At 46.9% G+C, this 18,360-nt stretch overlaps 1 protein-coding gene across 1 annotated transcript in view; it reads right to left on the reverse strand.

Moving 5' to 3' along the window:
• Positions 1-18,360, reverse strand: part of ATG9A (autophagy related 9A) — a 77,644-nt gene that overhangs the window by 56,818 nt on the left and 2,466 nt on the right. Inside the window, exons 2-3 of the mRNA XM_040358170.1 lie at positions 15,465-15,531; positions 5,296-5,415 (exon numbers count right to left, since the gene is read on the reverse strand). The gene's annotated coding sequence lies outside the window, so the exon portion shown is untranslated. The remainder of the gene's footprint in view (positions 1-5,295; positions 5,416-15,464; positions 15,532-18,360) is intronic.

Genomic DNA, 18,360 nt, shown 5'->3' on the forward strand with positions numbered 1-18,360 from the left:
AAAAAATCACCAGGTTCAGTGTGTAAAGGAAAGCACTCCACTCCACTCCACTCACCAGTAAGCTATATAAAGCAGGCATAAGTTGATCAATAAGCAGGAATCACAGCTCCGCTCTCCAGACACTGATAGTGGGTATGTGGTGATCCAATCAATCATAGGATAGAACTTGCATCAGGCACCGCTCCCATAGAACCAAATGGTCTGCAAGGGCAGAGCATTTGCACGCAGTATGGAAAAAAAGGCACATGGAACTAGTGTGAACCAGTCCCAACACAGGGGAGCCGGAGCTGCTAAATCAGATTTAAAATCGTTTGTGACCATTGGGTTCTATTAGAGCAGTTCCTGATGATGCAAGTTCTATTCTATGATTAGATCACCACATACCCACTATCAGTGTCTGGAGAGCTGCGATTCCTGCCTATTGATCAACACATGCCTGCTTTATATAGCTTTTTGGTAAGCACATTGGATTTTCACGTGGTGTGGTGTGCTTTCCTTTACACACACACTGAAACTGTTGAAGGATTTTTCATCTCTCCCTTCTTGGAAAGACTGTTGACTTATTTAGTGCCACATGTGGATTTTTATGGATATCTACAGTGCCTTAACCACTTCCAGACCGAAGGTGTTTTTCAGATTCGGCATTTACAAGACTAAAACAGTTTTTTTTGCTAGAAAATTACTTAAAACCCCCAAAAATTATATATATTTTTTTTCTAACACCCTAGAGAATAAAATGGCGGTCATCGCAATACTTTTTGTCACACCGTATCTGCGCAGCGGTCTTACAAGCGCACTTTTTTTGGAAAAAATTCACCTTTTTGAATAAAAAAAAAAAGACAACAATAAATTTGGCCCATTTTTTTTATACATTGTGAAAGATAATGTTACGCCGAGTAAAATGATACCCAACATGTCACGCTTTAAAATTGCGCCCGCTCGTGGCATGGCGTCAAACTTTTACCCTTAAAAATCTCGATAGGCGACGTTTAAAAAATTCTATAGGTTGCATTTTTTGAGCTACAGGGTAGCTCTAGGGCTAGAATTATTGCTCTCGCTCTAACGATCGCAGCGATACCTCACTTGTGTGGTTTGAATACCGTTTTCATATGCGGGCGCTACTCGCGTATGCGTTCGCTTCTGCGCGCGAGCTCGTCGGGACGGGGCGCTTTAAAAAAAATTTTTGTTTGTTTTCTTATTTATTTTTATTGATTTTATTATTTTTTACACTGAAATAAAAAAAATAAAAAAATTAACGCTTTTATTCCTATTACAAGGAATGTAAACATCCCTTGTAATAGAAGAAAGCGTGACAGGTCCTCTTAAATATGAGATCTGGGGTCAAAAAGACCTCACATCTCATATTTAGACTTAAATGCAAAAAAAAAAGGAAAATTTGTCATTTAAAAAAATGACAACAAAAAAATTGTCTCTTTAAGACGCTGGGCGGGACTGACGTTTTGACGTCACTTCCGCCCAGCAGAGCTATGAGGACGGGTGGGGGCCATCTTGCCCTCACTCAAGTCCTCACTGATCAGGCAGCAGCACCCGATCTCCTCCGCCGCTACCGACGGCTCCGGTAAGCGGCGGAGGGCGCGGAAGAGCGGCGGGAGGGGGGGGCCCTCTCCCGCCACCGATAACGGCGATCTCGCGGCGAATTCGCCGCGGAGACCGCCGTTATCGTTTACACGGCCGCCCACTGTAAAGATGGATACCTCGTACTGTCATGTTTATGTGTATGTTGTCGTTTGTCTTCAAAATAAAAAACTTTTACTGTAAAAAAAAAAGATGGATACCTCAGTTGTGGCAGCAGCTGCTGCCGTTACCGAGATATCCAGCTTTAAAAAGAGGACATACATATACAGTGGGCGGTCGGTAAGTGGTTAAAAAAGTATTCATACCCCTCTAAATTTTCCACATTGTGTCATGTTACAACCAAAAACCTAATGCCGCGTACACACGGTCGTTTTTTGTGATGAAAAAAAAAACCATAATTTTTAAAAACGTCATTTAAAATGACCGTGGGTGGGGAAAACGTTGTTTTCTGTCTTCTGAAAAACGACAAAAAAAAAAAAAAATTCGAACATGCTTCAATTTTTTATGTCGTTTTTCAAAATGTCATTTTTTGTGTCATAATAAATGACCGTGTGTAGGCTAAAACAACGTTTTTAAACCCGCGCATGCTCAGAAGCAAGTTATGACGCGAGCTCGAATGGAACAGAGTGCCGCTGTATGTGCTGAACGTAACCGCGCTTTGCTAGAGCATTTTGAAAAAACGACAGTGTGTAGGCAACGTCATTTTTTAAAATGAAGTTTGAAAAACTTTGTTTTTTCCATGAGAAAAAACAATGTTTTTTTACAAGACAAAAAACGACCGTGTGTACGTGGCATACATGTATTTTATTGGGATTTTATGTGATAGACCAACACAAAGTGGCACATACCGTATATACTCGAGTATAAGCCGAGTTTATTCAGCAATGGAGTTTTGCATGAGGCTGTAAATTCTGCAATACTTTCTTTTTTGGCAAACTCATTCAATGAATTCAAGCTCTGCAAGCTGAAATAACATGCGCTACATTGATGCATTCACACAGTGTCACAGTAACCATGAGATAAGACAAAGATCAGGAATATTCCTTTATCTATGTACACTACAAACTGTATGATTGAACCTGACAGCTTATTATTCGAAATAGGAAACATTCTTGCTGGTAGTTAGAATCTTTAATATTTGCAAACAAAATGAAGAAGTCCTTACATTTAAAGAGCACCTGTCATTTCAGATTCATCAGGAGAGCGCCTGTTAGCGAGCATCCACTCACCCGCTGCCGCCACGTCCCTCACCTTGTTGTGTCACTGCCGCATCACCAGCCGTCCCATTAAAGTGAATGGGACTGTCGTGAGTCAACAGCGGGTCAGAGGAGGCGCCATCAGAGGAGGCCCCAACAGCGGGTCAGAGGAGGCGCCAACAGCGGGTCAGAGGAGGCGCCAACAGCGGGTCAGAGGAGGCGCCAACAGCGGGTCAGAGGAGGCGCCAACAGCGGGTCAGAGGAGGCGCCAACAGCGGGTCAGAGGAGGCGCCAACAGCGGGTCAGAGGAGGCGCCAACAGCGGGTCAGAGCAGGCGCCAACAGCGGGTCAGAGCAGGCGCCAACAGCGGGTCAGAGCAGGCGCCAACAGCGGGTCAGAGGAGGCGCTGCGGGACAGAGATGACAGTTGCGCTTTGAAAATTATGATTTTAATCAAGTTGATTTAAATCAAGCTTTTTTACTAGGGATTTAAATAATAAAATTGCAGCACTTAGACGATGGCGCTCTTTTGTTTATATATTGCAGGAGCTGCATCATCCTGCGCCGGTCAATCAAGGTGAGCGAAGATCCAGTAGATGTTAGAACCTGGGAAGAATTTGAAATCCAGGTAATTCTGCCAGGGAAACTACCCAATGTTAAACAAGAATACTCAAAACAGGAGCCGCCAAATACAAATAATGACTCTTCAATGAACAAATGAGAGCAAATAAGAGAAGTTCATTGTCAGTTCACACACCATTTAACTCTGTAAACACCAGGGCTTTTTTTCAGGGGGAACTTGGGGGAACTCAGTTCCACCACCTCTGGCTCAGACCCTTTGTTGCCTGCTCACCACAATCACTTGTAAACACAGAAGTCTGGTTTCTGTGTTTACAAGTAACAGCTCTGCACTCTGTGTGTAACCCCCCTGAACTCTGCACTCTGTATGTAATGCAATCCTGGTATTTAATGCCCCTTTAAGACCCTTCTACTGTATGTGAAATCTGAACGGGGTCTCACCTGGACAGAGGAGTATGGGTGAGGGGACAGACAGCTGACTCAACAGCTATGGCCTGGGAGTTTCTCACTTCTGCCTAATCTTGTCCCATAAGGGGGGGCAACGAACTGATTCTTTGCCCCGGGTGAAATAATGTCTAGCTTCCCCACTGGTACTGCCTATAAGAGTACCAGTACCAGCCCTTCTACTCTAATAAAGTAGAACGGCTAGTGGCTAGTGAAGGAAGAGAGGGGGCTTGGGTGGCCAGGTGGAGGGGGTGCGGGAGTTGTCCTGCAGCCATGGGAGAGACCTGTCAAAGTGGGCCAGTCTGGATGAAGTCCAGGGCCAGATTTTTGTCCCAGTCCAGCCCTGGCCCCAAGGGTGGCGCCATCCGAATGGAACTTCCCCTTTATAGTGCCGTCCTACGTGTTGTACGTCACCACGCTTTGCTAGAGCATTTATTTTTCACAATCGTGTGTAGGGAAGGCAGGCTTGACAAGAGTCACGTTGAAAAAAACGTTGTTTTTTCTAGACCATTAAAAACGGTCGTGTGTACATGGCGTTAGTATTTTTAAATGGCAAGAAAAAAAAATATATAAAAAAAACATTGGCATCACTACAATAAGAACTAAACTGTAAAATAGAAGATATTCCAAAAGGGAAATCTACACAAAGCATAAAAATGTATCTGCTGGCCGCTACCAAACCAAGTTACATTTTTAGTCATATGGTGCATCTCATGGCTCATACACACTATAAGAAAATCGAGCGAACATTTTTGTGTACACAACTTTCTACAGCCGATTCCGATCTTCTGAACATGCCAAACAAGCATGCAGAAACACATCCGGAATGGATCTGGAGTGCGTTTTTGTGGTGTGAACCAGCCCTTATGCCGCGTACACACGATCATTTTTTCAGCATGAAGAAAAACTACGTTTTTCGGCATGTAGAAAAAACAACGTTTTTCCAACTTCATCATTAAAACGACGTTGCCCACACACCATCGTTTTAAAAAAAATGCTCTAGCAAAGCGCGGTGACGTACAACACGTACTAAGGTAAAGGGGAAGTTCCATGCGGATGACGCCACCCTTGGGGCTGCTTTAGCTGATTCCGTGTTAGTAAAAGACGATTCGCGCTTTTCTGTCTGTTACAGCGTGATGAATGTGCTTACTCCATTATGAACGGTAGTTTTACCAGAACGAGCGCTCCCGTCTCATAACTTGCTTCTAAGCATACGCAGGTTTTTAACGTCGTTTTAGCCCACACACGATCATTTTTTACAACCTAAAAAACGACATTGTTTAAAACGACGTTAAAAAATGCTGCATGTTCGGAATTTTTTTTGCCGTTTTTCAGAACCTGAAAAATGATGTGAAGCCCACACACGATAATTTTAAATGACATTTTTTAAAAACAACGTTTTTTTCATGCCGAAAAATGATCGTGTGTACGCGGCATGAGTATAATTCAGAACTGAAGGAATGAATGACATGTGTACTTACATGTAGTGGCTGATCCCAGAATCCAGGCCCATTACTTTCCGGTACCATGACTCTGGAGGTTTATTAAACCTTTACCATCCATTAGCTTCTTAATGTTATCATCGGCTTTAAAAGCTGTTCCTGCAGAAATGAAAAAATGGAAAGACTTTTAGCAAAACAGGATCAAATGGTTGTGCTGCTTGTGTGCCTCAGGGAGATTTCCCTTCACTTCTCGTCTCAGAGACACAGTACAGTAGTAAGAGGAAATCTCTGAAAAGCAAGGGGAATATCCCCTTATAGATCGATGCAGGGGGGTACAGACAGTACACCTGTAAGGGGCCCGGATGGCAACCCCCTTAAAAAAAAAATATATATTTTTTTTAGGGGTCCGGAGGTTTCCCAGGGGCCCCGGACAGCAACCCCCCCTTTTTTTTTTGCGCTATAAAACAAAAAAAGCAACAATTTTGAAAAAAAATTCAATATTTTTTACTTGTTGCTATAATAAATAGCCCAATTTTTTTTTCCAAATTTTTTTTTCTCAGTTTAGGTCGATACGTATTCTTCTACATATTTTTGGTAAAAAAAAAAAAAAAAAATCGCAATAAGCGCTTACAAAATATGGGACAGAATTATTATTTTTTTTTTTTACTAGTAATGGCGGCGATCTGCGATTTTTTTATTGGGACTGCGACATAATGGCGGACACATCGGACACTTTTGACACGTTTTTGGCGCCATTCACATTTATACAGCGATCAGTGCTATAAATATTCACTAATTACTGTATAAATGTGACTGGCATTGAAGGGGTTAACACTAGGGGGTGAGGAAGGGGTTAAATGTGTGCCCTGAATTGTATTCTAACTGTGTGGGGGGAGGGGGGTGACTGGGGGAGGTAAACAATGCTGTGTCCCTATGTACAAGGGACACAGATCGGTCTCCTCTCTCCCTGACAGGATGTGGAGCTCTGTGCTTACACACAGAGATCCATGTCCCTGCTCTGTCATTACCGATCGCGGGTACCTGGCGGACTTCGCGACCGCCAGGCACGCGCATCGGCATCTCGGGGATGCGCCGGGCGGGCGCTCGCGCGCCCCCCAGTGACCGGAGGAATCCAGGACGTCAATTGACGTCCTGTTGGATTTCCAGAGCCACAATGAAGCCGTCATTTTACATGACGCAGTACTGAAGTGGTTAATATATTTTAATATATATATATAATTATTATTATTATCAACCACTTAAAGTGGAGGTTCACCCAAAAAATAAATGTTTAACATTACATTCAGCCGAGTTGTCCTAATGACAATTGGCTGTTTTTTTTTTTTCGTACATACCTTATTTTCACCGCCGCTTCCGGGTATGTCTTCTGTGGGACTGGGTGTTCCTATCTGATTGACAGGCTTCCGACCGTCGCATACTACGCTTCACGAGTTGCCGAAAGAAGCCGAACGTCGGTGCGCAGGCGCCGTATAGAGCCGCACAAAAAAAAAAAAACAGCCGATTTTCATTAGGACAACTCGGCTGAATGTAATGTTAAAAATTTGGTTTAAGGACCGCCTCCTGCACATTTACATCGGCAGAATGGCACGGCTGGGCACTAGCACGTACCTGTACGTCCTCTTTAAGTGCCCAGCCGCGGGTGACCGAAGCTCCGCGGCCGCGGGACTTGCGGACCCGATCGCCGCTGGAGTCCCGCGATCGGTCCCCAGAGCTGAAGAACGAGGAGAGCTGTGTGTAAACACAGCTTCCTTGTTCTTCACTGTGGCGGCGTCATTGATCGTGTGTTCCCTGTTATAGGGAAGCACGATCAATGACGTCACACGTCCAGCCCCGCCCCCCTACAGTTAGAAACACATATGAGGTCACACTTAACCCCTTCAGCGCCCCCTAGTGGTTAACTCCCAAACTGCATTTTTGCTGTGAAAATGACAATTGTCCCAAAAAAAGAGATTTTTAATACAGCTTACCTGTAAAATCTTTTTCTTGGAGTACATCACGGGACACAGAGCGGCATTCATTACTATATGGGTTATATGGAGTACCTTCAGGTGTAGACACTGGCAATCTCAAACAGGAAATGCCCCTCCCTATATAACCCCCTCCCATAGGAGGAGTACCTCAGTTTTGTAGCAAGCAGTATGCCTCCCAAAATGGTCCTCAAAAAAGAGGGGTGGGAGCTCTGTGTCCCGTGATGTACTCCAAGAAAAAGATTTTACAGGTAAGCTGTATTAAAAATCTCTTTTTCTTTATCGTACATCACGGGACACAGAGCGGCATTCATTACTATATGGGATGTCCCAAAGCAATGCTTACAATGAGGGGAGGGAGAACATCTCCAAGACAAAAGGATTTAATTTAGAGATATACTCAAATCATAATAAATCCAACTTAGTTGAGAAAAATAATTTTAAATTTTAAATTTAACTCAAAAAAGAGGAGCCCCCGGAATCCGAGGGTCTCAAACTGCAGCCTGCAGCACTGCCTGCCCGAAGGCAGTATCAGTATTCCTTCTTACGTCCAACTGGTAGAACTTTGTAAACGTGTGGACAGAAGACCAGGTTGCCGCCTTGCAAACTTGAGCCATAGAGATCTGGTGGTGTGCTGCCCAGGAGGCGCCCATGGCTCTAGTAGAATGAGCCTTTAATGATACTGGAGGAGGCAACCCTTTCAAGCCGTAGGCCTGAGTGATTAATTGCTTAATCCACCTAGAAATGGTGGACTTTGCAGCTGCCTGCCCCTTCTTGGGCCCATCCGGTAGAATGAACAGCACATCTGTTTTCCGGATCTTCTTTGTAGCTTTAAGATAGGCCTTCATGGCCCTGACAATATCCAAGGTATGCAGCAACCCTTCCTTTCTGGAAGTAGGTTTAGGGAAGAAGGATGGTAATACCAAATCCTGGTTCAAATGAAAACTGGATATGACCTTCGGTAGGAAGGAAGGATGAGGGCGGAGAACGACCCTGTCCTTATGAAAAACAAGATATGGTTCCTTACAGGATAAGGCCGCTAGCTCCGAAACTCTTCTTGCGGAAACTATGGCAACCAAAAATACTAACTTCCTTGTCAGTAGAACCAAAGGAATTTCAGCCAACGGCTCAAACGGTTGTTTCTGTAAACTTGACAGAACAAGATTTAAATCCCACGGACAAAGCGGGGATTTAACTGGAGGTCTAATACGTAAGACCCCTTGAAGGAAGGTCTTAACCAGCGAGTGGGTGGCCAGCGGCCGCTGAAACCACACTGACAGAGCAGAAATCTGTCCTTTGATTGTGCTTAATGCCAATCCTTTATCCACTCCTAGCTGGAGAAAACTTAATACTCTATCGATGGTAAATTTGCGAGAAAAGCCATCGCTTGGACTCACACCAGCCTACATAGGCCTTCCAGACCCTGTAATAAATCACCCTAGAGACCGGTTTCCTGGCTCTGATTAGGGTAGAGACTACTTTCTGAGACAGACCTCTACCCCTGAGAATCAGGGATTCAGCTTCCAGGCCGTCAAATTTAGATGCCGTAAGGCAGGGTGGAGGATCGGACCTTGCGATAGCAGGTCTGGCCGTAGAGGAAGAGTCCAAGGGTCTCCCACTACCATCTTTAGGATGAGTGAGTACCATGCCCTTCTGGGCCATGCTGGAGCTACCAGGATGACTGGTATGTGTTCCACCCGGATCCTGCGCAGCAGGCGGGGTAGTAACTGGAGCGGGGGAAACGCATAAAGAAGTTTGAACTGATGCCAAGGGCAAACCAACGCATCGGTTCCGCAGGCCATCGGATCCCTTGAGCGGGACATGAACCTGTCTAGTTTCTTGTTGAGTCTCGATGCCATGATATCCACGTCCGGCACTCCCCATCTTTGGCAGAGTGCTTGAAAGACTTGTGGATGCAGAGACCATTCCCCCGGCCATAGAGTCTGGCGGCTTAAGAAGTCCGCCTGAAAGTTGTCCACTCCTGGAATGAATATTGCCGATATGCAGGGCACATGCGCCTCTGCCCATAGGAGAATCAAGCTCACCTCTCTCTGAGCGGCTTGACTCCTGGTTCCCCCTTGGTGATTTATGTATGCCACGGCCGTGGCATTGTCTGATTGAATTCTCACCGGGAACCCCTGCAATTTTGACGTCCAAGCCCTGAGGGCTAGTCGAGCAGCTCTGAGCTCCAAGATGTTGATGGGCAACTGCTTCTCTGGCTTTGCCCAAGTACCTTGGCGAGTGCAACCATCCAAAATTGCTCCCCAGCCCGTCAGGCTGGCGTCTGTGGTCACTATCTTCCAAGCCACTGGGCTGAAAGACTTCCCCTTCAGTAGATTCTGAGGGTCTAACCACCAACACAGACTTTGTCGGACTCTTGATAAGAGCGGCAACGGGATATCCAAGGCCTGTGGCCTTCTGCTCCATGCTGACAGGATGGCTGCCTGTAGGATGCGAGTGTGGCTCTGGGCGTATGGTACCGCCTCGAACGTGGCCACCATCTTGCCTAGTAACCTCATACATAGGCAAATAGTCGGTTCTTTCTTGCTTAGAACCAGTAGGATTAATTCCTTGATGGCTTTTACCTTCCTCAGAGGTAGGAACACTCCTTGTTGTTCTGTGTCTAATCTCATGCCGAGATATTCCAACTGCCTTGTGGGCTGGAAAGCTGACTTTTCTCGATTTAGGACCCAGCCGAACCTCTCGAGGTATTGGACCGTGAGGGCCACTGCTCGCTCCAAGCCGGGAGACGAGTGGTCTATGACTAGGAGGTCGTCCAGGTATGCTAGGATCGTGACCCCTTGGATCCTTAGCTTGGCTAGGATCGGAGCTAGGACCTTCGTGAACACCCGGGGGGCCGTAGCCAACCCGAAGGGAAGCGCCACGAATTGGAAGTGACGCGAAGCCACCATGAAGCGTAGATATCTTTGATGTGGCTGATAAATTGGAACATGAAGGTAGGCATCCTTTATGTCTATGGACGCCATGAAGTCGTCCTTCTGGAGTGTGGCAGCTGCTGACCGCACGGATTCCATCCGAAATGAGCGGATCTTTAGATATGCATTTACCATCTTTAGGTCCAAAATTGGCCTGACATCTCCATTGGGGATGATGAATAGGTTGGAGTAGAAACCCAGCCCCTGTTCCAGGACTGGCCGGAAACCGAGGCAGATCGTTTGGAATCCTCGACTCCTGGAAATGAGGAGGAGGAAACCTTAGGAAATATAATTTGTAGCCTGTGGCCACGGAAGACCGTACCCACTCGTCGGGAATGCTGGCTTCCCAAATCTCTGAAAAGAGTCGCAGCCTTCCCTCCACCTTCGTGGGTGGGGGCGCCCCTTCATAAGGTTGGCTTGGGGGCTGGTTTTGCTGGTTTGCGAAACCACTGCCTTTTGCCTCTAACAGCCTGTCCTTGTGATTTGCTGTTGAAGCCGAAGTTTGCTTTTGCAGGAGGCCGTCGATACTGCTTGGCATTAGAGGGCCCCTGCCCAGGGGAATACTGTCGTTTAAACGCAGGCCCCTGAACCTTCTTCTTAGTTGGCAAGAGAGTACTCTTGCCGTTTGAAATGGTCTGAATGTATTTATCTAGGTCTTCTCCGAAGAGTCGTCCTCCATGGAAGGGGAACCCTACCAGGAGCTTCTTGCATGGGGGCTCAGCCTCCCAGCTTTTTAACCATAAGAGTCTTCTCATATGGATAAGGGATAACGATAAACGTGACGCTTGCTGGATAGAATCCTTGATTGCGTCTACCGTAAAACATATGGCCTTAGGGACATCCGAAAATTCTTCTGCCTGCTGGGCAGGAATAAGTTTAAGCATCTGCTTAAATTGATCCGATAATGCTTGAGCGACCCCAATCGCAGCCACAGCTGGCTGTACTACTGCCCCTGCAGTAGTGAAGGAGTTCTTAAGTAGTGCTTCCAAGCGCTTATCAACTGGATCCTTGAACACCTGTATGTTTTCTACAGGGCATGTTAACGATTTGTTAACACATGAGATGGCTGCGTCCATTGCAGGAGTAGCCCATTTCTTGGAAAATTTATCTTCCATAGGATATAGGACAGAGAACTTCTTAGGTGGTAAGAAGATCTTATCTGGCTTGTTCCAATCTTGGAACAAAACTCCCTCTAATAGAGGATGGATCGGAAACACAGCATTGCTTTGAGGCGCCCTCAGTGAGCCCAAAGCTGAAACCGTCGATACCTGGAGATCTGGTACTGGCAAGTTGAATGCCCTATGGACCAAGTCCGACAATCCTTGAATCCACCAGCTCTCCCTCAGGGAGACTGCCCCAGACTCCTCTGTATCCGGATCTTCGATCCCTGAACCTACTTGGTCCTTGTCCAAGAGGTCGTCCAATTCCCCTGAGGAAAGGACCTCCTCTTCTGAGGGTCCGCGCTCGGGCGACGGAGATCTATTCCGCTTACTGCCCCGCATAGCTGCGGCTATCATTTTACCCATGCTTTTCTGCATCTCTTTTAAAGAGGTGAGTAATACCTCCTCCGTGACCATCTTAGGGTTGGACTGACCCGCGTCAGCTCCAGCCCCAGATCCCGATGGCCCCAAGGCTCCCTGTGGGGAAAGCAGCGGCATAGCATTGTCCGAGACCTCAGACTCTCTGGGGGAATCCCCACCTCTTGTACCCTTGTTTTTTGATGCCATGGTACAATACCGAGGTACACCTGCTACTTATTGGTACCTGGGACTTATAAATAGTTAAATGCCCAAACACCTGTTTGGGGGATAAAAAATGCTTCCTCTCCCCTAGATGACACTTTTTTTTTTTTTTTTTTTCAAAAAAAAAATCTTTTTTTTTTTTTTTTTTTTTTCAAATCTAGGAAAGAAAAAACATTCTGTCCCCCTGAGTAGTATTGCAAGAAAAACTATGAGATGGAAAAGAAACAGCCTATTTCTAGGCTTGAAAACAGTCTTTCTGAAGACTGCAATATTCTTTCTGGCCACTGTGTGTCCTCGGCGCCCCGTGCTTGCCGTTCTGGTCTTTCCTCCTCAGTTCCAAAGTATTGAATGAGCTATATGGAACAAACAAGGAAGGGCCGCCCCTTCCTTAAGCCACTGACCCGCCCTTCCCCCCCCAGCAATCTCAAACAGGAAATGCCCCTCCCGACAGGGGGGGGGTGGGGTTGGGAGGAAGGGACCTCTCTGCTCCAGAGGTCGGCGTTTTGCCTGCTTTGCAGGCCGTGAGGAGGAAGACTGAATGGAGCATCGCCTGGAGGCTTGCAGGTAAGCACAGCTCTCTGACACACACATATACTTTTATATCACACAGGCCCCACTCAATGCTTTTCCAACACTACAAGGGAGGTCACATCTTATGGGGAATAATACATATAGAGCCATCCTATCTTTATGATATGTGACTAGTTTGCCAGATGCAGTGCATAACTTTAGGCATGTCCCCTGTGACCCCCCAGAAAAAACCTGCTAAGAACCAAGTTCCGCAAGTTTTCCCCTCACTTACCTGCTCCATGCCGCAGGACTTTGCCAAGCAAGAGGCCCAATCTTCCCCCATCTCGGTGGGGATGTCTAGACCTTCAGGCCCTGGGTTCCTATGAAGGATCCACTGTCCTGGGCCCATATAGCACTCTGGCAACAGAAACATTAGGCACCCAAAGGTTTCTAAGTTCTGGGCCCAGGGTCCAGCTCTCTAAAAAGAAAAGCATTATGGGCTATACCCCAAGGGTTTGGGGTCCGGTTACTGACCACTTTAGCGCTGAGGCTTTTTTGGACAGAACCGGTTAGCTCACCTAATCCCAAGGATGTGGAGGCAAGCTAAACCATGACTAACACCTAAGACACTGGCGGAAAAACTGAGGTACTCCTCCTATGGGAGGGGGTTATATAGGGAGGGGCATTTCCTGTTTGAGATTGCCAGTGTCTACACCTGAAGGTACTCCATATAACCCATATAGTAATGAATGCCGCTCTGTGTCCCGTGATGTACGATAAAGAAATGTGTCAAAAATGTGTCCGCCATAATGTCGCAGTCATGAAAAAAAAAAAAATCGCTCATCGCGATATGCAATAAAACTATCCCCTACTTTGTCTGATACAGTAAACTGATTTTAAAGTCTAGCTGATATTTATTGTACATTGAGAGCGAAATTGCATGGCCCCCCCCAAGAAAATTTTTGCCCATGGCCCAATCAACATTAAAGACAGCCCTGGCACCAAGGACTGTTGCTCCTCTGAAAAGTATTCCACGCAGGGATCGTATTTCAGAGGCATATGCCAGGCAATGAGGAGAAAATACAAAATTTGTTGCCCGATTTGGCCCCCCCTTAAATGCGGCACTTGCAGCAAACGTGTGCATTGCATGCATTTGTGGGGAGGTTGCAGCGCAGTTTCAAGTGATTGTGTTTGTGGGTCGTGTGCAACAGAGGATGGTGCCCACCGAACGTGAATGGAGGTTTAATTCCTGCCGCCTATTGTGTACACCCCCCCACCACATGCTGCCTCTAAATCTAATGCCGCGTACACACGACCATTTTTCATGTCATGGAAAAAAACAAAGTTTTTCTCGACGCGATTCCTCTCAAGCCGGCCTTGCCTACACACGATCGTGATAAAAAATGCTCGAGCAAAGCGCAGTGACATACAAAACGTACGACGGCACTATAAAAGGGGAAGTTCCATTCGAATGGCGCCACCCTTTGGGCTGATTATGCCAATTTCCCATCTCATATCTTTATTCTGAGCACGTGCGTTTTTTTTTCCTGTCGTTAAAGCGTACACACGACCGTTTTTCATGACGAGAAAAACGAGGAGAAAAAATAGAGCATGTTCTAAATTTTTAATGGACACACAACTGTTTTTTAGGGTTAGGGTTGGGGGTTAGGGTTTCCCATTGAAGAATATGGCTAGGACCCAGGAATTGGAACAGGGACCTCCCCCAAAGGTCAGAAGGTGGGTTCCCAGAGGTCAAAGGTCACAGGGCGTGGCTGACCCACCCCCACCAAAGTGTACCGCCTACCCCAACTAAGTCAGGGAATGAACAAGTCGGGGAAAGCGTCTTTTGTACGCGGCATAAAGGTGTGGTTTTACTGCCACCCCATCAACCCAACCGCATGTGTGAATGAACCCCTCGATGAATGTCAGATGTAGTGTCACAGTTTGCTGCCTATCCTAGAATGCTGCGGAAGTCACGTGGCGGCCAACTGCGCATGCGTGATGCGTTCCAAACGCAAGTGCGATGCGTTCCAATGGATTTTCGACAGTATACACCAGCGAACCCGGCATTCAGGGCGCTGGGACGGCTCGCTCCGCTCACTCGGCCTCCTGGCTCTTTTTTTAACATCCTCCAATCCACGGGGATGTTAAAGCGGGAGTTCACCCATTTATTTATTTTTTTCTCTTTTCCCCTTAGCTTCATGCTCGTTTTGTCTAGGGGAATCGGCTAGTTGTTTTAAAATATGAGCAGTACTTACCCGTTTTCGAGATGCATCTTCTCCGTCGCTTCCGGGTATGGGTCTTCGGGAGCGGGCGTTCCTTCTTGATTGACAGTCTTCCGAGAGGCTTCCGACGGTCGCATCCATCGCGTCACTCGTAGCCGAAAGAAGCCGAACGTCGGTGCGGCTCTATACTGCGCCTGCGCACCGACGTTCGGCTTCTTTCGGAAAATCGTGACGCGATGAATGCGACCGTCGGAAGCCTCTCGGAAGACTGTCAATCAAGAAGGAACGCCCATTCCCGCAGCCCATACCCGGAAGCGACGGAGAGGATGCGTCTCGTAAACGGGTAAGTACTGCACATATTTTAAAATAAATTGCCGATTCCCCTAGACAAAACGAGCATAACGCGAAGGGGAAAATGTGTAAGGTATGGGTGAACCTCCGCTTTAAGGAAAGAGCCTGGATGCCGACCGAGGTTTCACTGGTGTGCACTGTCGTGAATCCATTGGAACGCATCGCATTTGCGTTTGGAACGCATCGCGCATGCGCAGTTGGCCGCCACGTGACTTCCGGAGCATTCTAGGATAGGCAGCAAACTGTGACAATACATCAGACTCAGACTCGCTGCCTTACAAATATAACCCTTTATGTCCCAGAAAACATGAACAAACTGAAAGTAACCCGCACAGAGATACAGCTTTCATTATACACGTGTTCAGTGCTGAAATGCAGGGAGAAAATGTCAAGTCCCGAGACCCTGAAAACCAGAGACATTGTGTAACCCTATAAAGACCCCGCAGTGACACTCACTCTTTATAGATCGCTCTCCTCTGGTCACTTCTCTTCCTACATGACAGCGATACTCCGGTGGAAGGAGCTGGGGGGGAAAATGAAACCAACATGTAACACACTGAGTCATAGCACTTGTGCGTCTGTAAACATCACTCAGCACTCTGATAACAATGGAGCCACCCACACATAAGGGTTGTCCTGATACTTTTTTTAAGACTAAGTACAAGTACTGATAATTCCCCCCCCCAAGTACTAGCCGATACTGTTTTTTTTTTTTAATGTCATGTGATAGTTTGACTGATGGGCACTGGCAGGTGGCACTTTTGGGCACGCCCTGAAATGCAGCAATAAATGACATGAGAGGAAAGGATATATTTTGCAATCCTGTGCTGCAACGGCCATCTTGGTACACCCTGCACTCGGGTGCAGTAAGCAGCACCGGACATCTTGTTACACCCAGCCTGAACTAATATATGGGCTGGGTGTAACAAGGTGTCCTCTGCTGGCTTACTGCGGACGAGTGCAGGGTGTGCCAAGATGGGCGTCGATGTGTTCAACCGCTGATGGCGACAGAATGTGACAAGTTCCGGTCACCGATCCTGCCAGCTTACCTAGTTCCACTGCTGAGGACTAAGGATGAGCTCTGGCGTGTTTGCATGCTACACGTGCAGAGCCCGCCAGGAAGTGTGCACGGCGCTGCGCTAATCACAGCCAGGGAGACATTTCCCGAGGCTCGGCTGCAGAGATCGGGAAATGTCTCCCTGGCTGTGATTAGCGCAGCGCCGTGCCCACTTCCTGGCGGGCTCTGCACGTGTAGCATGCGAACACGCCAGAGCTCATCCTTACTAAGGACTCGCTCTCTGCTCCGCCCTCTCACTCCGCCCGCTGACTTCCGGTTGCGCGCAGCCTCTGACTCTGCCTGCCTTTCACAGGTATTGGATCAAGCATCAGGAGCAATTGTGCGAATACAAGTACTCACGCAAATTCTCGGTATCGGTCCCGATACCAGTATCGGGACAACCCTTCCTAGAATTACTCCTTCACACAAGAAAAAACTGCCGTTTTAACACCCCCCCCCCCTGGCTTCCCATGCCCTTCTTTAAAGAGGAAGTAAACCCTCTCTTAAAAATAAAAAAGCATAATGAGCTAGTATGCATACTAGCTCATTATGAATTACTTACCTCCTCCGTCGTCGCCATGATACCAGGAGTGTCAGATTTTTTTTTCACCTTAATGCATAGGATCCATTAAGGTGAAAAAACGTTTACCTTTAGTGTCCCTTTAATTTAGGCTTACCTGTAGGTCAAAGTGGTCTGTAAGGGTTTACAACCACTTTAACCACTTAACCCCCCGGACCATATTGCTGGTCAAAGACCAGAGCACTTTTTGCGATTCGGCACTGCGTCGCTTTAACTGACAATTGCGCGGTCGTGCGACGTGGCTCTCAAACAAAATTGGCGTCCTTTTTCCCCCACAAATAGAGCTTTCTTTTGGTGGTATTTGAGTTTTTGCGCTATAAACAAAAATAGAGCGACAATTTTGTAAAAAATTTATATTTTTTACTTTTTGCTATAATAAATATCCCCCAAAAATATATATAAAAAAACGATTTTTTCCTCAGTTTAGGCCGATATTCTACATATTTTTCATAAAAAAATAAATCGCAATAAGCGTTTGATTGGTTTGCGCAAAAGTTATAGCGTTTACAAAATAGGGGGTAGTTTTATGGCATTTTTATTAATATTTTTTTTTTACTAGTAATGGCGGCGATCAGTGATTTTTTTTCGGTACTGCGAAATTATGGCGAACACTTTTGACACATTTTTGGGACCATTGGCATAGCGATCAGTGCTATAAAAATGCATTGGATTACTATAAAAATGCCACTGGCAGTGAAGGGGTTAACACTAGGGGGGGGGAGGGGTTAAGTATGTTCCCTGGGTGTGTTCTAACTGTGGGGGGGGGGGGGGCCTCACTAGGGGAAATGACTGATCGCTGTTCATACATTGTATGAACAGAAGATCAGCATTTCTCCCCTGATAGGACCGGGAGCTGAGTGTTTACACACACAGCTCCCGGTCCCCGCTCTGTAACGAGCGATCGCGGGTGCCCGGCGGTGATCGCGACCTGCTTTTACTCATGTGAAAGAGCCCTTCTAGGAAGGTATGTGTGGGTGGCTCAATTTTTTCACCCATTCCCCTCCTGTGGATTGCAGTAAGCCAAGCTCTCTGGGATTGTAAAACCTTGTACACACGATCGGATTTTCCGACAATTGTGTGATGGAAGGTTTTGTCGGAAAATCAGACCGTTTGTGCGCTCCATCAGTCAAATGTTATCGGATTTTTCCGACAACAAATGTTTTATAGCATGCCGACCAGCCGCCGCAGTTATACGGTGACAGGTCGGCTCTGCTGGGCGACAGCACGTAATATAACGTCACCTCCCCCAGCAGCCAATAGGGGCGCGCGCGCCCCCGACTCCCGTGCGCGTGCCCAGCGGGCCCCGATCGCCGCCGGGCACCCGCGATCGCTCGTCACAGAGCGAGGACCGGGAGCTGTGTGTGTAAACACACAGCTCCCGGTCCTGTCAGGGGAGAAATGCCTGACCGTCTGTTCATACAATGTATGAACAGCGATCAGTCATTTCCCCTAGTGAGTCCCACCCCCCCTTCAGTTAGAACACACCCAGGGAACATGATTAACCCCTCCCCCCCCTGGCGTTAACCCCTTCCCTGCCAGTGGCATTTTTATAGTAATCCAATGCATTTTTATAGCACTGATCGCTATGAAAATGGCAATGGTCCCAAAAATGTGTCAAAAGTGTCCGAAGTGTCCGCCATAATGTCGCAGTACCGAAAAAAAGTGAAAAAATATTAAGAAAAATGCCTATTTTGTAAACGCTATAACTTTTGCGC

The sequence above is a fragment of the Rana temporaria genome, chromosome 6 (genome assembly GCF_905171775.1).
Source record: "Rana temporaria chromosome 6, aRanTem1.1, whole genome shotgun sequence".
Taxonomy (NCBI): Eukaryota; Metazoa; Chordata; class Amphibia; order Anura; family Ranidae; genus Rana; species Rana temporaria.